The following is a 20,573-nucleotide window of genomic DNA, read 5'->3' on the forward strand; positions in this document are numbered from 1 at the left end:
ATATGCAAGGTTACACACCGTACGCGACCTAGCAGCATGCACAGGAATTTCACCTGACCCTAATTATCATAGAATTTTGACATTCCCTGAACCACTTTTTTCTTACCTCTGCTGAGGGTACGGTAACGTCTACCTGTCTCCATCCTATCCATATATAGTGGCATCGCTCGGCAGCCAGGGAAAATGTTAAATTGCTCCGCTGTACCCATCCAATCAGGCTTTCAGTACCATAGAGTGCAATGGGAACTGCTCTTAATGCCTAGAGCGATCTATAAGGATGCAGGGTACACCTAGGACAGAATTTGTTTTCAGGGGCTGGGGGTCTAACCCTTCAAATGTTGGGAGCGGTGCCAACTTCAGAGACTGTGGGGGAGGAGCAAACTTACGTGTGTGGGGTCATCTAACTTCTTCACACATTCTAATGAGCCTATTCTAGTGCAGCTTCATTGTTGCAAGCAGTTAACTCGCTCCTTCACATCTGAAACAACACACTTAAGAACTGCTGTGAGAATGAGCTGTCTCCTGCTTCTACCCTTCTAATCACCCCCTGACATACGAATACTAACCCCCATCAATTGCCTAAATACTTATGCCTACGAATGGAGGTGCTAGCAATGAAATGCTTGACATAAGTAATTGCTGAGCCTTTGTTAACTGTGCTGCCACAAGCACTGTGCAGCCCCAGGCACGGTTTATTGTTTGTGCCCTGCCTGCCAAAGGGTCTGTAGGTCAGGCAGGTAATGTCGACATCATCCAAAATTTCAGGGGGTGGGAGGCGGCATCTCAACCTGCCCGCTTGCACTATGCACCACCTAGCTACAGCCCATGATTTCATCCCCAAAGCAGCAGTGGCAATAGAAATGATTTGTATAAAAGAAGAATTATTTCACATCCTTGGAGAATTGCCAGAAGATGTATTGACATTTTATACTGCCTGGGCAGGATGTTTAATGACTGTGGAATATATCCCCTAAATTCTGAGAGCCGACAGGTGGATGGTTTCCTCAGGACCTTGATACTGTCAGAGGGTATACACAAGCTCTATGAACGAACAGGCTGGCTAAAAAACAACAACCATGTTGCCCCGCGCCCGTATAAATGCACTTTTCTCTCAGAGTGCCTTGGAAAGAGAATCTATATCAGCACCTTCTGTGTCCAGGGGCAGCTGGCGATGCATACGAGCATTACAGACTGCCTACGGACTAGTGCCTTTGAATTATATTGCTGGAAGTGCTACAGAGTCTTGCAACAGGGCCCTGGCCAGTTTGTGACCCCAGTCCTCGATTTGGAAATAGAATGGATGAGACCATGGCAGCATTCTCTCTCGGTTCTCTTTCCAGTCATCAACTTTTCACTGGGCTACTGGTCGATTGACGACCATACCCCATGGGTGCGCACGTTTGTTCTGACAGGGAAAGAGGTAGGGATGTCATTTCACCAAAATGCCAGGGGTAGCGTAAGTGACATCATACGGCCCTTGACCTCTGATGACATCACAGGAAGTGTTGTTATTTGACTCCACGCCGAAGTGATATCACGGGAAACAATGGAACACGACCTTTCACCCCTTAACAAAACAGGAAGTGGTATCACACAGCATTGTTCCTAAGTACAGTACGAAAAATATGGTTACAATATCACTATAATGTACAAGAATGGATCGCCATATGTATCGTTAAGATCAGTGTGTATAGGCCCATATTTCCAAATTACTGTAAATGCAAGCAGACGTCCATGGCCAAATGATAATGATGTGTTATTATACAGCACTTATGCTTAAGTGCTTTATATATAATACATACGACATCATCCAACCTGTCTTTGTACTCATTTATCAACCTCAGAATGATGAAAGGCTGAGTTGAGGTGTTTAAGAAGAGACTAAATCAGTGACTCACCCCCTGAAGTGTGCCTGAAATAAACCTTTAATGAGTCTAGCAATTATTGTATAAAATTCCAGAAAGACAAATTATTTGTTATTCCTATTTTTTCTTATTTAGGGTCACTGATGAAAGTGTTAGACTTATGGAACCCCTGTTCTTTTTTATTTTTTAAGAGTCCTGGACAAGAAAGCCAGCCACTCCAGAAGCAAAGAGCCACATGGCGCTGGCCACAGCCCAGGAGCTTGCATTATAAAAAAAAAGTTTTTTTTTAAAGTTTTTTTAGGGGTATCAAGGGAGACCTCAGGGGTTGCAGTTGCGACCCCTAAATGATGTCCCTAGAAAGAAGTGAAGATTGTGGGCTGCTGGTGCTCAAGGAGCGGGTCAAGGAGGTGAATCTTGCAGTGACTGGAGAGAGAGAGAGTATGAAGCCCAAAACAAAGGGCCATCCATACTGCATCTTCTCTCTGGCCCGGAGGGGGCTCAGCTCCAAATTCATTCGCCTGGTGGGTGCCCGGTCCCCAGAGCGCCCACATACTCGGTGCCTCTGGCTGCAGACACGTGCATATTTGCTTTGACAAATAGGCCTGCTGGACACAAGTTACACGCATCCAAGGCATGGCGAGTCCAGAAACTTTGGCCTAAGATCTCGTTAGCCTATTCAGATGCAATCTTAGCACAGAAACCTCATTGCGAGTTGGGCGGTGCAGGTTAAATGCAGCAGTATTGTCGTATACCCAGCCCTACAGATAAGGGGTGTATCAGACACTTTTACTCCCTAAAAATAGGCAAATACTCACCAAAAATATTTAATAGGGAGTAAAAATACTCCCAACAAAAAATAGGGAACAGAAATGTAGGACCTTGTGCTCATGCTTTCACCCACACAGCTCCATGGATATGTTTGGACCACTAGTGCACATAGCACCACAAGAAGAAACTACTATAATTACTGCCTGATCGGAAGAAGTAAGCATGTGTCTTTTAATGTGTATGAATAACTAAGTGCAAAGGAATAATTATTACAAAAACATTTCTGTTTTCCAGGTAAAATATGTTTACTTACTTATAAAATACTCCCATTGGGAATTGGATTTACATTTTTACTCCCTAAAAAATGATTTTACTCCCAACTTACGCCTTCTGGGTCCCAACAGCTTTACATCCTCCTCTATATCTCTGGTCCTTTGGGTATCTACTATTGGCACACGCTGCTGCATCTGTTTCTACTGTCTGACTGTTTTTATCACTCACATTTGCTTCTTTTGCCCAACATTCAGTTTTGGAAAGCCTGTGATTTCTATTGCAAAGTCTCGGAAAGTAGGACCATTCAGCTTCTTCAGATGTGGTGCAAGGGATACTCCATCCATTTTCAACAAGATTCTTGTTCCACTGGTTTCGAGATATTCTCATCCTCTGGTTTCCAGGCCCATCTACCGCTGCCTGTCTCTTATCGGCAGTCCGTGGTCACTCACTGTGTATTCGGTCATTGTACCTACGTAAAGTCTTTTTTCCTGTTAATGGATATTCACCATTGTTTTAGGTCATACTCCATAGTCAGGACTATTCCAACTTGCGTTGTGCCTATGTTTGAGTTTCCCAGTGGTTAACGTAATGTGGTTGAATTTCCGTTCTAGCTGTTCCTTAACCGCTACCTCCATGTCAATGCATGAGATGGTACTCAGAGTGTACAGGAATCTTTATATGGCGTTTTATTTAGCAAGTAGAGACAGATACAAATCCTTCTGGAGCCTCAACCTCAGTATAGCGTGCCTAGCTCAATTATGTATGATGACTCAACATCTTCTTTTGGTGGGATGACCAAATTCATTATATGGTCCCTTTGGATCATTCTACTCTTCCCGAGGTAAGGTCTGTGATCCCTATTATGAAAAAGAAATGTGGCTCAGAGCACAGCAACGTCCATGTTAATTTTTTGTTACCTGACACAAGTTCAGCCAAAACTAAAAAGAAACGTTCTTAATTATCTAACAATAAAAAATAGTGTTAGGAAAAACCTCCTCTTCTCATCATTTTTTCCCTCAATGGTGATAGTTTGTTGCTTGTGCATGAAGATACCTTATAATTTTAGAAAGCCTCTGTCATTACCTGCCATTACCTTTTGAGTTCATTGATATCCCCTTTGCTCACTATACCCCACTCCCAACATTGTATTTTAATATATAAAGCTGGATGTATGTATGTGTGTGTCTGTGTTTGTCTGGCTATACAAATCCACACCTTTGAACCCACGTCTACCAAATTTTGCATAGGTTCCTCATTTGTTTGTGGCAAAATCGTAGTCTATGTTTGAATGCAAAAATCTTATATGCAAAAACATTTTTGGATGTGTGTGTATATGTTAGTCCGGCTTACAAATCCACATCGTTGAACCCACTGCTACCATATTTTGCATGGATTACTCATTTGTCTGGGGCAAGGATGTAGTATATGTTTGGATGCAAACAATTCACTCCATATACACCCTTGTTTAGTGAGGCTTAGCCCGATTATCAATCAATCTTTCTTGGACATTTTCTCAAATGTGCTGAAGCCATTGAGTGACTGAAACATGGCGCACAAAAAACAAACATCACTTGGAAAAGCTCCATCTGATGCAAAGCAAAAATCAATATCAAGAGCTTCTGAAACACAAAAACAAACAGCAGCACGACTTGCCGACTAGAGGACAAGAGCAACATCCTTCAGGGCACATGAGACACCACTCCATCAGGACACGGGCAAAGGCAGGTACCTCAGCTAATATATATATACATGGTGCAAAAACAAGGCTCATTGTTGTGAACAAGTGGCAAGCAGCCGCAAAACCCGTTAATGCCTTGGCAAATGAAATTGCCACACTTTGGGAGGATTATGAATTTATAATCTTGTGTGTGCCATGATTTTTTCCTAATTTTTGGAAGTTAATAAAAGAAGTAATGGATTGAAAAACAAACGAATATACTTGTCTTTAACAGGACCTAAGTACAAGGAACAGATGCAAGAGCACATATCTGTCCTATTTTTATCAGAACATGATAGAGATGGCTACAAATCAAGGAGTACTTTTTCCCCCAAGTATGCCCATAATGGACCTTGACTAACATGATAACAGCTGGAAAATAGAACAAGTACCTAATCTTATGATGTCAGTGCCTCACAAATCCCTGTGCAGTGTGTAGCCATGTCTACACACAGGCCAGGGTACACTAAAGGAGCTCTTACAGCAACATTTTACAACCCTTGACCCAGTTTGCAGAGTAGCCGGGCATTCACAGAATGGCTGATCCTATCCACAGAGAGGTCGTTTTGCTCAATTGTCATATTGGATCTGCAAGCCTCTTCTTTTTTTTGCGCATCCCCTGTTTGAAATGTTCAGCTGGTTTACCAGGAGACGGAGATGAGGGCAAAGTATCATTCTTTTTGCGGTCATAGAGGGCACACGCAGCAGCTGCCCAGTTTAGGAGCGAGTTTATGGTACTTATGCTGCCTTCTCTGACTTTTTCCTGCAGACTTCTTGATACACCTCTCTCTTTTGCACATTCTATAAACTCAGCCTGCAGGCGTAGTAGCTCAGGCTGTAGTTTCTCTATATATGGCTATGTATAACCACCATTACTAAAGTTGGCTTTTTTTTCACTTCATTACACTCTGCAACACTGTTTGTATCCAATATAAAACGTTTGTACTGCAATAACCTGATGGTCCAGACAGAGGACATGAGTTGAAAGTATCTTTGACATGGGTGTCCTATGTTTTTTTAGTTTTGAGAAGAGGGCACGCAGAGGAGATTAAACTCTCATTTTGGGGGTATTTATGCCAGGACTTATAATGTCCAAACAACAACAAAATCCAGTAGGCTTCCATTTTGGTTCTTGATAACGTCCTGTTGCTTTCCTATAATGATCTTCCATCTCAATCCCATATTTTTCAGACCCTTATTATTTCTAAGACGATTGGGAGAGGGGCAGGTTTTTTAGGGAAGTGTGGGCCATCGGTGAGCAGGGAGGCAGATTACCTAGTGGTGTGTAGAACATAAATGGTCAACATTATCGTAGGTAGAGATTTTAGGTTGTAAGCCGCTGGTGGGGCATGGGCGGTTGTTCCGGTCTCGTTATGCATGGGTCGTACTATTTCTAGCTTGCCCTTGGTTGGTTATTACTGGCCAGTTTGGATGGTGACAAGTGTACAGTTTTGAGACCTGCCTTCCTTACACTATGTACACATCCTTACCCCAGCTTTCTTCCGTGTACTCTTATCTACCTACTCCAATTTCCTTCAGACAATCTACACATACACTCAGGATTGTATCTCGAGTCTTTGGGCAACCCACCTATCATTACCTTCTCCAACCTTGCCCAGAGCATACTTGGGATTGCCCAAGCACATCTCGAGCCCTGAACACAACCAAACTTTACATATGCTTTGAGTACACGTCAACTCCATACTTTGAGTACTCGCTTCCACAGCTTATCCCTGTTTTGAACACACACCATTCCAGCAACAACACACTCTTCTATGTCCCTCTTATATCCCACAATATTCCTGTCAGCGCCTTCCAGCAGACTATCGGCCGCGTTCCCTGGGAGGGACTGAATGCTCCTAACTCTTACAAGGTTTATGTGCTTTGAGACACTACGGTAGTGAACTGGCGCAGTATAAAATAACAATATTAATAATAATACTATGGTATCTCCTAACCATCCTGCAAACACAACCCATGTGACCCAACACCCTGTCATGGGCTAACCTGACATGATGGCTATGTCTGCTATGTACACACCTCAAATGGAATTGGAAGGCAGGGTGTTGTCAGCCTGTTAAACTTCTGGGAAGATGTACTGCTGCGTCACTGCATTTCCCCAGCCTCCCTCAGGTTGGCTGGCTTTGCTTGGTCTTCACTGGCTTCCCTAAACTGTTTTCTGATGTTTTGTTAACCGCACAACCTACAAATTGGGCCACACTCAAAATAATAGGTTCCCGTCCCTTGACTTTTTCTTGACCCATTCGGACAGTATAGGGTGGGTAATGGCTGGAAATGCTTCCACTGCTGTGATACAAAAGGCAGAAAAAGGATGTTTTCACTGGGCAGAAGAAAGACTCCCGTAGTCCATCTCTGCATCACAGAGACAAAGAATGGTTCTGGCCGTGGCTTGGTGCCAATTTGTAAAAGGCACATCTTCACAGAACTAGAGAGGAGGGAGGGGTGTTCTCACACCAGTCCTGTCTATACAATAGTCACCTCCTGTACCTTAATGCTTTGAGAACTAACGTGAACATATACAGACACACACAAACGAGCACACACACATGCCCACATACACTACATCCCAATCTCTCTCACTCTAGCAGGAAAAAATAAGTGAAAATGTAGCAATGGAAAGAACAAAGAATTTGTTTTATTTATGAGAGATGGTAAACCGGCAGTATATACTGTACAGGCTGAAGCAGAAAGAGGGTTAGAACAAGCCGATAAGGTACTGGCATGTATTCTGTGTGCACATTCTCACACTCAAGCTTTGTTTTCTCTTGCATTCAGGGTGTGTAGAATTGGAAAGCAAAATGTCGTCCCTATCTCTCCACTTAAGGGACCCTAGCGTGCTTTGATGAAGTTCCCTGCCTTGCCTGGTTCTAGGCACCACAAAGCAGGTGAATTAGGGGGCTAGCCTCCACCCCTAGCCAGTGGATGTTGGGCCCAGAGGAAGTATGGGTAAGTTTTCCTGCACACCCTTCATTGGTGGCTGTCACGTGGCTGAAGACCAGCACAGCCCCTCATTGCAATCCAGTCGTGGGAATTCTGAACCTCTCTAATCTGCCATCTAGTTAGGGTAGGCCAGTTCTGAAGCATTGGTCCTGCCCACAACTCTAATAAGACCACGCAGGGCATTCATAAGACACCTAATCCCCAATTAAAAGAACATGAAGCTCTCTCTAGGCAGGTGCAAAGCTCCAGTGTAAGGAAGGATCCCTTTAAAGGGAAAGCAAATTCATTTACCCAACATTGGTAGTTTGTGTTTGGATACAATTACAAGCTCAGTAGTAACATCAGGGAAGTAATTTCACTGTGATAGGGCAACCCACAGTGCGCTCGGTTGACACACCGATAAAATGTTGACAGTCCTTGGCTTTCCGCCCACAAAATGTGCAATGTAGGAAACAAAGTCATAAAAGCTTTGCTCCCACAGAATATTCTTACACCAGGGATAAAAGGTTGAAATGTCACAATGCCGGTAGGCTTTCCACAGAAATAAGCATTCAATCAACAATTTACCAAATGTTTTCCATCTACCAAATCATACGGGTGGAGAGCAGGAGACCGTAATTTGGCACAGGAAGCACCAAGGAGGTTAAAAGATGGGAACCTGAATCCCAAGGTGGTCAACAGAGCTATTATTGGCTTGGTCCAAACCCTCTGCCAAAACCAGTCTCAGTTACAGTCAGGGTCAGCAACTCATATCCACCCTATCCCAATTATGGACCACATGTGCACACTTGTAATAAGAGTCCTACCCGCAGGAGGAGAAAAGACTATGAAAGCAAGTCAGTGTGTGTGGGTTAGAGGAGCAGGAGGCTTGAGTTTGGAGGTGGGTGGAGATCAAAGAGAGTTGCTGAGACAGTGTACCCTGGAGAAACAGAGGTTAGAGTGCTGGGAACAGAGGAAAGCAGAAAGAGGTAGTGGGAGCTAAGAGACTGAAGGAGGAGATAGTATGCCCAGGAAAGCCTGGAAGTCAGCCCGTGATGATAAGACTTGGGGGGAAGGAGAAGATGGCAACATCAGGAAGAGATGTTAGAAGTCAGGAGGAGGTGGTCAGACTGAGAATGAAAGTGGAGGTGACTACATCAGGAGAGTTTGGAAGTCAGGAGGGGATGGTACAACTGCAGTTGAAGGAGGAGGTGTTAACATTGGGAGGAGACGTTGGAAATCAGGAGGAAGTGATATGACTGTGGGTGAATCAGAAGGTGGTAAGATCTAGGGCACAGGGGCGACAGCAAGATCCAAGGAAGTGGAAGAGGTTATACCGCAGGGACTGTAAATGGCAAATTAACCATTTGTTGAAAGGCATGTCTGCTTAATGTCATGAGCTGTTTGGATGTGTCAAGTTTATCCAATGTTGGGTCTAAGATCGTGTTCCACACTCTCTGAGCAGTGTCCTTTGTTTGGGAAAGTTGAGCAAGATTTGAATTTAATAACTGAATGCAGCAAGCATCCTCCATGTTGAGGGCCGTAATCTAATATTAGAGTGGGATGGTGGCAGCTACTGTACTCTGGACCACCTCCCACCAACCCTACCAGTTCTTTGCTTTGTCTTCCGACTAGAAGGGAACACTCCTATTGATTAGCATCGCTTCTCTGTTGTGTGGATGAAGTAGCATTTGCATTTTCATCGGCCAGCTTGTTCCACTCTTCCTTGTGAAGGCGTGCTTAGTGTATAGCCACGTTGATGTTGTGATAAGATATAAGATGCAGTTTAAGATTATTTTTGTCCTCTACAGAGGTGTTTACCCCACTGACGTGTCATATCGTTAAGTGTACTGAATTGTTTTGTATTTCAGGGGCCATCTAAGTATCATAACAGTAGTCTATATAGTGGTGAATGGTGCGTGGATTTAGTCCTCTGCTTTTAGATTGCCTTGTGGGGTGGGTTTGTTTGCTTTTTCATGGGCCCATCCATGGAGGGGACACCACATTCCTCAGACTGTGAATGGTTGTGGTATTTGTTTTAAAGGGTGGCAGTCACCTCGGCTATGGACTTTGCTTCTTAGTTGCTGCTGCTTAATCAGAAATGCACAGAGACCAGTATGAAGCCCCATGAGTGTTTGATGCTCTGGTGAGTGAGTTTCTTCTTAAATTCAATGAACATTTGCTGCCTGGTGCTAGTCCTGGTAGGACCATATTTATGCTTGTAACTTTGGATTAAGTTGTTCCCTCTCATAAATTGTATGTTTTTTCTGTGACCAAGAATCCGAGGAAGCAGACTATGATGGAAGTTGGCGGTTTGCTGGTATCTGGCTGTGGCTTGAGGGACCTGTGGCCTGGTCTATTTTTGTGTGGTCGCTGATGTCGATTTGAAGCATTTCCGACAGTAAACAAACAAAAAAACATTTTGGCATTTTGACTTTTGGGAACTCTAGAATTACCAACACTGTCACCTTATTCCTTCAATCTCATGGTCATCCAGGCCATTCTCCATCTTTACAATTTGCTTCAGAAGGTGGGTTGAGTCATTTGGGAAACAAGGTCATCTTCCGGTTACAGAATTCTTTGCTTCGCTCTCCCAAGGTGAGTGGTGATGTTCCATAGCTGTGCATGCAACTCTTTCAGATCAGATTGTATTGATGTGACACCAGATGTCATCTTTTTTCACTAAGGCATAGAGTGCTCGCTATCATAAATGATCAGGTCATCAGATTTGTCTGGCATCTGGTCAGGAGACGCTATAAATTTGCCTTTTCTCTTAGTTTGCTGTTTGCCTTGCAATGAGTTTGCCACGGCCAGTAAGTCCCTGGATAGTATGGTTCATCCAATTCTGACCCAAGTGTCTTTGGGTCACTGAATGTCTGTAGATTGTCCCTTGGGGCACTATCATGGGAGAGGCATGTCACTTTGGCATGGTGTCAATACAAAGCTGCGTGCACAGGTTGCTCAGGCATGCCTATTATTATGCTTACTTGAGTCCTAACAATTCACAGGAATTGTGCCAATCTTTTTAGTGGTTTGGATTAGCCAAACAAAAAAAAGGATGGTAGCAAAGGACTCTGCTGCCTGAATGGGCTCCTCCTGTCCCTCTTCCGTTCCTTACTCTGCCACAGTAGTGCCAGGCAGGAGTTTATATATGCCTGTCTTGCTGTAGTAGTGTCATTGGATACGGGCCATGGCTTCAGCCCAATCCGTCCTTTTTCCATACAGGGGATGCTCCAAAGCCTTCCTTTCTTCATTGTCGGCGGTTTTGTCAGGGCATGCTGCTCTGCAGAAAAAAGGGGTGGACTCTGGCTGCCTCTTCCTCTGAGACACTAACAGGTGTCGCACTGGCATACATGAAACCAAGTCTACACTGGTAGGACTTGTATTTCTTATAGTAGAACCCAACAACACTTTTTCACAGGTGCTAAAACTTCTTTATTTAACACACAACAAGTTTTTTATAATAGATAGACAAACTAAAAGTCCACTTTCACAAATTGCATTTCCATTATATTGTATCGGCATATAATGTCAACAACACATATTTGTTAATACAACAAGGTTATCAAGTGCAATATTACTGCACATGCACTGAAAAAGAGTCGACACTCAAATGTGTTTCCAGCTATGTAACAACGCAGGTGTTGATGGTGGGTTGTTCTATAGCTTTCCTCAGAACTGTAAAATGAGAAGGAATCGAGTAGTCTTTCGTGTGTTGCTCAGAACAAACTGTGGATAAGGAACAAGAAAAGGAACGTGTGTTGTTTAAAAGGTTCTCCTAGATAAGTAACTAAAATGCATGATGCTGTGCTCAGACATACCTGTCTTCAACAGTATTTTGTCTCAGGGCAAAATGATGCGTGGGGAATGGCGGATCCGAGTGTGCCAGACCAAGTAGAGATCGTTCTCTTGAGTTGCAGAAGAGGCATCCACTACAACAAAGTGCACGTGAAAAATAAGCGCTGGTGACTTATTATTGACCGGTGTAGAGATCGTGAGACAGTGTGGCTAACTGTGCGAGGACGAGTGTCCTATTTGGCCATCTCTATTTATTATAGGAGCAACGAAAATTTCTTATATATGGGGACTGACAGTCAAATGTAACAGTCCCTATGGTGCCAGTACTTGTACTATCCCGAAGGAGAGAGCGGTATGCTTACCTTCTCGTACTGGGAAGAGCTCCCGAAATGAGCTGTGTATTCTGTTCGTCGCTGAACGTGCACCGCGCATGCGTTGTCATGCCGGGGACGCGAGCGATCAGAAAAAGGCGAGAGCAAGTAATTTGGTGGAATTGCCGCGCGTGCGTGGGAGGAGAAAATGAGAGCCTACGTGTGTTTATGGCTTAGTTACTGTTGCTATGTCGCATCAGAGGTAGGCGTGGTCTGTGTGTGCGGGGAACTAGTCCCGTAATTGCAATGTATATAGGGGGTCTGTGTAGTCCGAGTGTTCATTTTGAAAACAACAAAAACACAACACAGTATACATTATGAGCTTGAATCTCAACAATATAGAACTGAACATGTATATTCGTTCAGAGAGGCATGTTCATGTTTAGATAAACAGACTTTTGATGCTTTAAAAAAAAACATTTTTAAACATATTTTTAACACTGCGCCCGAAGTGGTTTTAGATGGTTTTAAAAAACCAGGCGTCTTTCTCCTTGCTGTAACCTCATTGTACCACTTTCTGCATCTTGATTGGTTGATGGTGGGATGGGCAAGGTTGGGAAGTACAGTGCTGTGAGATAATTGTATGGAGGTGTACATCGGTTGGTTATGTATTAGAAGAAGAGGTTCCACTCTATGCAAATGTTTAATCCCTTTTTCACTGTATCCAGTCTGTGGATCCATTTCTGTTCCAATTTCCTCAGGGCTAGGTCTCTGTCACCTCCTCGTTCTTTTTCATCTATGGTTTGGATGATCGCCCACTGGAAGTTTGTATATTTATGTTTGAGTTTACTGAAGTGGGCAACCAATGGTTTATCTTCAACCTCGTTTTTTAGACATGATCTGTGTTCACAAATATGCTGCCTCACCTCTCTTTTGCTCTTGCCGATATATAGTAAGTCACAGGGGCACCGTATGACGTAAATACTCCACTTTGTACGGCAGTTGGAGAGGGTTTTGTATTTCCATTCTAGGCCATTTAGCGAGATAGTTTTTTGGTCTTTCGTGAGGTTACAGACTAAGCATTTGCCACATCTGTGATGTCCAATGACAGGGGGAAGGTCCCACAGGTTAGTTTGGTTGGATTTTTGTATGGAGCCTGGGTATGTATGTACTAGGCGATCTTTTAGATTTTTGCTTCTTTTGAATGCAAATCTGGGCTTTTCGGGGCAAAAATCCTCTGTTTGTAGAAGGTTCCAATTTGATAGGACTGATTTTTGGATGTAGTTACTTATTGGGGAGAAGGTGGTGACGCATGTCATTTTTTCAGCGTGTTCCACTCTCGATCTCTTTGTAAGACATGTTTCCCTACTCGTATGCCTTGCTGTCCTTCGTGCTCTTCGTATGATTTTGGGTGGGTACCCTCTTGCTTTTAGGCGGAGTTCTAGGTCTTTTCAATTTTTATCGTATTCTGGTAAGGTTGTACAGTTTCTCCGTATCCTCAGAAATTGGCCGAAGGGGAGATTTTCCCTGAGTGATTGAGGATGAAAGCTTTTAAAATTTAACAGTGTGTTTTTGTCTGTTGGTTTCCTGTAGAGGGTAGTGACGAGGACACCTTCGTCTGTAGTTTGAATGTTGAGATCCAGGAAGGGTATGCTGACTTTGTCTGAATGCATGGTGAATTTGATACATGGGTCTACGGTGTTGAGGCATGTGCGGAAAGATTCTAATTCTAAAAGAGTGCCTCTCCAAACGATGAAAACATCGTCAATGTATCTGACCCAACCAATTAGGTTCTGTTTGTATATATTGTCTTCATTGTAGATGTTCTTGTTTTCCAAATGGTCCATGTACAGGTTTGCTATATCAGGTGCAAACGTTGAACCCATGCTTGTTCCTCTTATTTGTTGAAAGTATTTTCCTTGGCACATGAAGAAGTTTTCCCTGAGTGCTATCCGTATACATTCTAAGATGAAGGATGTCGGTGTTGATTGGTCCCGTCTGTTGTCCAGATAGATCTTGAGTATTTCCAGGCATTCTCTCTGTGGAATGCTGGTGTATAGGGCTTCTACGTCAAAGGTGACCAGAATGTCATTTTGTTCTGTTCTGATGCTGGCGAGGTGATGTATCATGGCTGTAGTATTTTGCGTATATGATTTCATTTTTTGGACGAAAGGTCTTAAGAAAATATCTGTATATACAGATAACGGCTCTAGAAGTGAGCCTATTCCAGACACTATCGGTCTCCCCGGTGGTTCTGTGGTGTTCTTGTGTATCTTGGGAATACAGTAAAAAGCCGGGGTAATTGGGTCTTCCGTTGTGAGAAAAACTTTTTCGTCATTGTCAATCCAGCCCTGGGATTCTGCAAAAAGCATGAGACTTTTGATTTCATCCTTTAGACGTATTGTTGGATTATGATCCAATTTTTTGTAGAACCGTCCATCTTGAAGGTGTTTTTGTAGTTCATTTTCGTAGAGGTTGTTGCCCCAGAGCACAATGCCCCCTCCTTTGTCTGCTGGTTTGATGCAGAATGTTTTTTGGTTTTCCAGATGTTGTAGTGCCAGTCTTTCCTGTTTAGTGAGATTATCCCTTTTGTGATTTTTGGTTTTGAAAAAGGTGTCCATGTCTCTTAAAATTTTATTTTCAAACGCTAGTATTTCTGGGCAGATCATTGATGTTACAGGTGTAAACGTAGATTTGGGTTTTAAGCCCGTCGTGGTCATGTCTTTGGGTTCGTCTTGTTTGCAGTTACGGAAGAAGTATCTTAGGCGTACAGTTCTGAAGAACTTTCTTATTTCTACTTCTGTTGCAAAACGATCTGCTCTGTTGGTAGGTACAAAACTCAGCCCTTTGCTGCTCTACATTTTGCTAGCTTATACAGGAATACACTGCAGCCCTGCAGACATTTACAAACCCTGAGGCCTAGCCCAAGGGAAAAACTAAAAATGTTTAACTAATTTTCATTCATGCTGTCCATATTTCACTCCTGCTACTAATGTTATCTGGGCCCTTCAGTCTCATTCACACCTTATTTTCATAATCTGTCACCTTCTGCATTTTGTCGTCCGGAACATACAAATCCCCTTTTGAGCCTGCATCGGCCCTTGACGGAGAGTAGACAGCTGGTGAGTCACTTTGTGTGTTCTGCCAGTGCTAGCCTTGGTGGAAAAAACACCCCGGAAGCCTGTAGTCAATTTTTAGCACAAGCCACATTCTTGGGAAGGAGGGGGAGTTTGCATTTACCATACTAAGATTTTACCATGCATAGGATCTGACATTACAAATGTATCCAGCTAATAGTTAATTGTGCTATATATTTTAAACAATAACTGTCTTCTTCAGTCACTGCCGATGTCCTTCTTCAGTGCCTGCCCATGTCTGTGTATGTGATTATATCTGCATGAGAGAGCCTTCCCAATGCCCCTCCTCCCCCAGTCCATTATAGCACCTTAAAGAAGTCTTGCCTAATCCTAAAGCGCCTGGGGGTGTGGGAGGACCCTGGTTCCTTCCCAACAACTGTCCCAGTGTCATGACCCAGATTACCAATCCAGTGTTACAAGGCCCTGCCAGCAACGCCTGGAGATTGCCTTGGCGTCTTTCGCAATACCAACACCAGAGACACTACATTTCCCAGCATCCTAGGATCAGAAGAAGTCACATGATTCATACACGACGTGCTTCATATTGCTTTTGTCAGGCAGCTATATGAACGAACGGACAACACTCCTCGAGTGCTCCTTAACTGTGGTTCCGTCCCGTTATGCTGCGCTGAGTATTCAAGTTTGTTACATTTCCTGGTACTAGGATTCTGGCCTGCTTTACAGACTGCCCTCTTCGTTTCCTCCTCTGCTGTCTGACGCCCAGCTCCTCCCCTTGATGGTCTTCCCGGTTATCAAACTCTGGATCGTGTCTGACACTGTTTCTGTGCTGGTTTGAATCGCTGCCTCTTTTGCTTACCTAGTCTTCTTCGTGTCACGACACCGTGATTGGTGTGCTTTCCGCCGGCAGAATACTTGTCCACTCATTACCGCAAGTATTCTGTTTCTTCTCCTGTATTCCGAGTCCTGCCTCTGACATACGCTGCTGAACTATTCCTGGATTTCCCCCTTTGACCTTTTACCACATATCTCCCCCGTGCTCCACTGGTTCTCTCCCCGTTGCTGGTGCCATTTGGACGCTTTGCTGCTGGATTTCCCTGTTCACCAACCCACCATTCTCCCCTTCACTGGTGACAATCAGACGCTCTGCTGATCACCTCTTTTGTCACCCCATATACCGGCATTGGTGGATTTATTTGGTTGGACGCTCTGCTGCTCACAATGGATTCTTATGGACACTTTTTATTATTAGTTGCGCCCTTGTGCCGTTCGGGTTAGGTTTGTTGGGACTGATTCACTGAAATCAACATTTTGGACCTGTCTACACCCTCAAATATCACTACCTCCACAGTCAAGTAGATTCACCGCCTTGCCACCTTGCACAGCAGGTAAGAGTTGGGTTGCATAGGGGGTTGCGGTTGTCTTCCATTATCTGGTCTTCTGGTTTTTTGACCTTGTGACCTTGCCTTTTTTCCCTAGCTCTGTTGCTGCTCCTGACTTTTCATCCAAGCCCCTGGCCTGTCAGGTGTGTTTCCACTCCTGCAGGCTGTGCTCTTGGGGGGAAGGTTTTTCTGTCTTCGGTCCATAAGCTATGAATGAAATAACTTCTTTATCGCTCTAGTGGTTCACGACACCCAGGTAATACACCACATGTCGAACCAGATACCCAGATGCATTGGGCACCAATCAGTACCACACACTTAGATGCAGTCTCTGAGGTGGAAATAGCATGTTAGCACGTGGTCTCTGACTAGGCAGTATTCCGGAGCAATTTTCATGGCCATGACACGCCACCTCTGCAGTGGCCCTAGTGTAGACCGGGCTTCAGTTTATGCCCATATCTCTTTGGGGTTAATCCGTTTGGGGCACTTCAGTGGTGTGTTCACTGGGGCCCATGCCTCAAGCAGCCTTCTTAATCATGGATCAACAGAACCCCCTTAAAAGAGGATGTTATCATATGCCTTCCATATAGTTTAGATTACAATGAATACAAAAATGTTCTTTAATGTGAGCTCAAAAATACAAGGACCTCATTCAGAGGAAAACCCAAATATCTGGTACAGATGCTAAAAGTGTGAAGGGGATCTCTATCTAGCATTTTGAAAATTGAGATTCTTAAATCCAGGAAAGAGAAGACGTAAAAAAAGGCATTTTGTATGTTTGCACTGTCCTCTGGAGTCCTCTAAGTGAACATTTCAAAATGAACACTTATACTTCCATATGTTTCTGTGCAAAGCATTAATTAAAAAGGGAACATATTAATTGTAAATTATTTTAATTATTACACAGAAATAGAAAGGCTCAGGCTATACCTCCCGCAAATGTGGCATGTTGAACCCATGGACATTTCCACTGTTTTCTCACTTTTTCTTTTTGACTGGAAGTTGACGAAGCTGACTTTGCCAAAGTGGGCTTTTCGGAATGTTCAAGGAGAGAGTCATTTGGCTGGCTGTTTCCTTCCTATAGAGCATCCATCCAATCATGGTTGTGCCTCGCCATTATAACAAAGTTGCAGACACACCCTGATTGGGTGAATGCTCCTCTCACTCTAGTCCCTCTGGTCCCAGCCCATACTTGGAAAAGTAATCTCAACCATTCTTTCTTCTTGTCCTTCTGCGTTGTCATAGTCTTTCTCCATCATAGTCCTTCTTCACCACAGTCCTTCTTCATCACAGTACTTCCCCACAGCCCTTCTCCATCATCACTGTCCCTCTTTATCAGTCTATCTGGTTCATCAAAGTCATTCTTTGTCACAGTCCTTTCTCAGTCCTTTTTCATAACGTTACTTGCTCAAAGTCCTTCGTCATAGTCATTATTTTACATCACTGTCCTCTGTCATCACAATCTTCTATTTCATCACAGTCCTTCATGTTCATCATAGTCCTCTTTTATCAAGGTCCTCCTCTTTTATCTCAGTCCTTTTATTTTGTCGCAGCCCCTCCCTTTTGACACAGTCCTTCTCTTTCTTCACAGTCCCTTTTCATCACCATAATCCTTCTCACATTACTTCATCAAAGACCTGCTTCATCAGAATCAGAAATAGAGGTGGTCAACTCGTATAGTTATTTAGGGCTAGTATTCTCAAAGGCTGGGAGATAGAAAACCCATATAAAACCGATAGCAAAGCAGGCAGAAGTAGGTTTTAAGGGCCTCTTGCGATTTTATTATCTTTACGGGGGAAAGAGACTAGATAAATGCCTCTCTGTTTTAAAGCTTAAAACCCAAATGGCAATTCTGTATAGAAGCAGGCTGTGGGGACTTTCCTCCTGCACAAGGGTAGAAATTATCCAGAATATCTTTTTAAGGATGTTTGCAGGGGTATCACCAGCAACCCAGAGGCGCATTATGAGGTTTTCTTCCCTAAAACTCTATAGAGAAACATGCTCCGCTGTAGCTTCTCCAAATTTTGTGACAAAAATAAAATGTCATGAATGTAGGCGTGTCATCCTTATGATCAGATTACACCTTTTTCCGGTGAGATGTAGAACCATCTGAAGGGCATAGATAGGCAATGCGCCTGTGGGATGGGCAAGGTTGGATACCTTCCACATGTCTTATTAATCTGTAAATGTTATACTGATTCACGAAGAAGATGGCTTAGGCCACACTTTCTTAAGTATAACATTAGATGCTGCACTGATGCAATACTTTTTATTATGCAATCTTCAGGTGAGGATTTTATGTATGATACTTTATCCTTTGTCAAGGAGGCATTTGGACGCAACTCTAGAGTACTCTGGTCTGTGATGTATTCAATGCACTGTTTGGGGGCGATATTTTATACTAGGTATTTTATGAATTGTGGTTTTACCTTTGCCATTTTTTTTTATATGTGCAATTAGGTTAGGGTGCCTTGTGTTTTTAATGTGAACGGTGTAAACTGAATAGAGTTTTTTACTGACTCATCAGAATCCTACTCCTTCATCACATTTTTGCCTAACAGTCCTTCTGCATAACAGTCCTTCTTCAGTGTAGTCCTTCTTTGTCCCAGTTTTTTATCACCGTCCTTCTCCATCGCTGTAGCCCTTCATCAGAGTCCGTATTTCATCACAGTCCTTCTTTCCCACATTCCTTTGTCACAGTTTTTCTTCATGACAAGTTCTTCCCTTGTGGCACAGTTCTCCTCTTTCATCACAGGGACTCGGCCTGCATACCCTTCAATGGCCATTATGCACACAAACATACCAGCACCTCCTAGCTTTCCCTGAGGGCATTCAGCGTACAGTGTGTTGGGACCATACCCCTGGTGAAATGCGCTATACAAACGACAAACTGAAATTAAAATGAAATGACAGTCCTTTTCCTTTGTCTTAGTCTTTATCCTTCATTGCATTCTTTCTACTTCAGCACAGTGTTTCTTCTTTGTCGCAGTCGTTCATTGTCACAGTCCTTGTTTGTCACTTTCCTTCATCAATTTCTTTCTGCTTCGCAAAAGTCCTTCTTTACAGTATATAGCTTTCATTACAATCCTCCTGCTTTGTCATAATTCTTCTACTTTGTCAGTCTTTGACACAGTCCTTCATCACAGTCTTTCTCCTTCATCACAGCCCTTTTTACAGTTCTCCTTTGTCACACTCCTCCTTCATCATACTCCTTTGCTATCATTGTAGTCTTTCTCCTTCGTCCGAGACCTTCTCTTCGGTCTTAGTCCTCTGTCATCTTTGTCCTTGAGCTTCATTGCAGTCCATCATCACAATAGTCCTTCTACTTCGTCACAATCCTTGTTTGCCACAATCATTCCTTGCAGTCCTTCTTTGTCACAGTTCTTCTGCTTCGTCACATACGCCTTAATTCACGCATCCTCCTTTGCCCTTTCATTCGGAAATCCTCATATTCATATGTATTTAGCCACCCCTCTGGCACCCTCTCTTCATGCTGTCTGCTCTCCCCTCGACATACCCCCACATCTGCCTACCTGCATTTACTGAGAAATGCCAAACAACTGCCCAAACTATTGCCTTGATTAGATTTACACTCTGTGCACTTCTTTTCACCTGCTCCCTTTTTCTTGTCTCAGGTAAGTAAACAGAGTATTTACCCTGTTGCCTACATATGATTTATGTTGTGCACACTTTTGCAAATGCCAAATTGTAAGTACTGTTATTTATTAACTTTAAAATGGAGCGAGTCATAGCATGGTAAAAATGATCTGCTTAATGGGAAGGCATCGCTCATGCTCTCAGGTTGTGAAAATATTTTCCCTCCTAGCTGAGCTAAGCTTGCAGGGAACATCATCACAAGCAGCGCATCCTCCATTTCAAGAAAGAGTGCCTGTCGCGCATCACTCATCACCCATATCTGTTAAGTATTAATACAGGTGCTGACTAGCTAGAGTGTAGAATCCCTCCATGCTAGCTTTCAATAGTGCCATCAATGAGGTCGGTGGTGAGATAGACGTGGGCATAAATAGGATGCGGCGTGGAAAGAAGATGTGAGATTCTGCAGTGATTATAATATGCGCCAGCCTCCTCACTAACAGCAGAGAGGTTTCTCGCGCTCCCTATCCACCACCTTCTGTGGAAATTTTCCCGGCAGACACACTTCTCTTGACTTGATATGGCACGTGTCTGCGTCCTGTGTTGCAAATTGCTGCTTTAAGCACCTTGAATAAAACTGTGATCTGGAACATGTATTTTTCGTCAGGAACAGCAACCGGTTCTTGATCGACATTTTTTCTCCTCAAATTTGAGGCTTTCAAGGTTCCAGTCACAGTCTGAAATGAAATGAAAGGCAAGAGAATGTCAGAATCGGGAGAATGGGATTCCTTTCTCACCTGTTTGACTTTAGCTGTCTTCTCCTTTGTACA

Source organism: Ambystoma mexicanum, chromosome 10 (assembly GCF_040938575.1).
Source record: "Ambystoma mexicanum isolate Mex_15411 chromosome 10, UKY_AmexF1_1, whole genome shotgun sequence".
NCBI lineage: Eukaryota > Metazoa > Chordata > Amphibia > Caudata > Ambystomatidae > Ambystoma > Ambystoma mexicanum.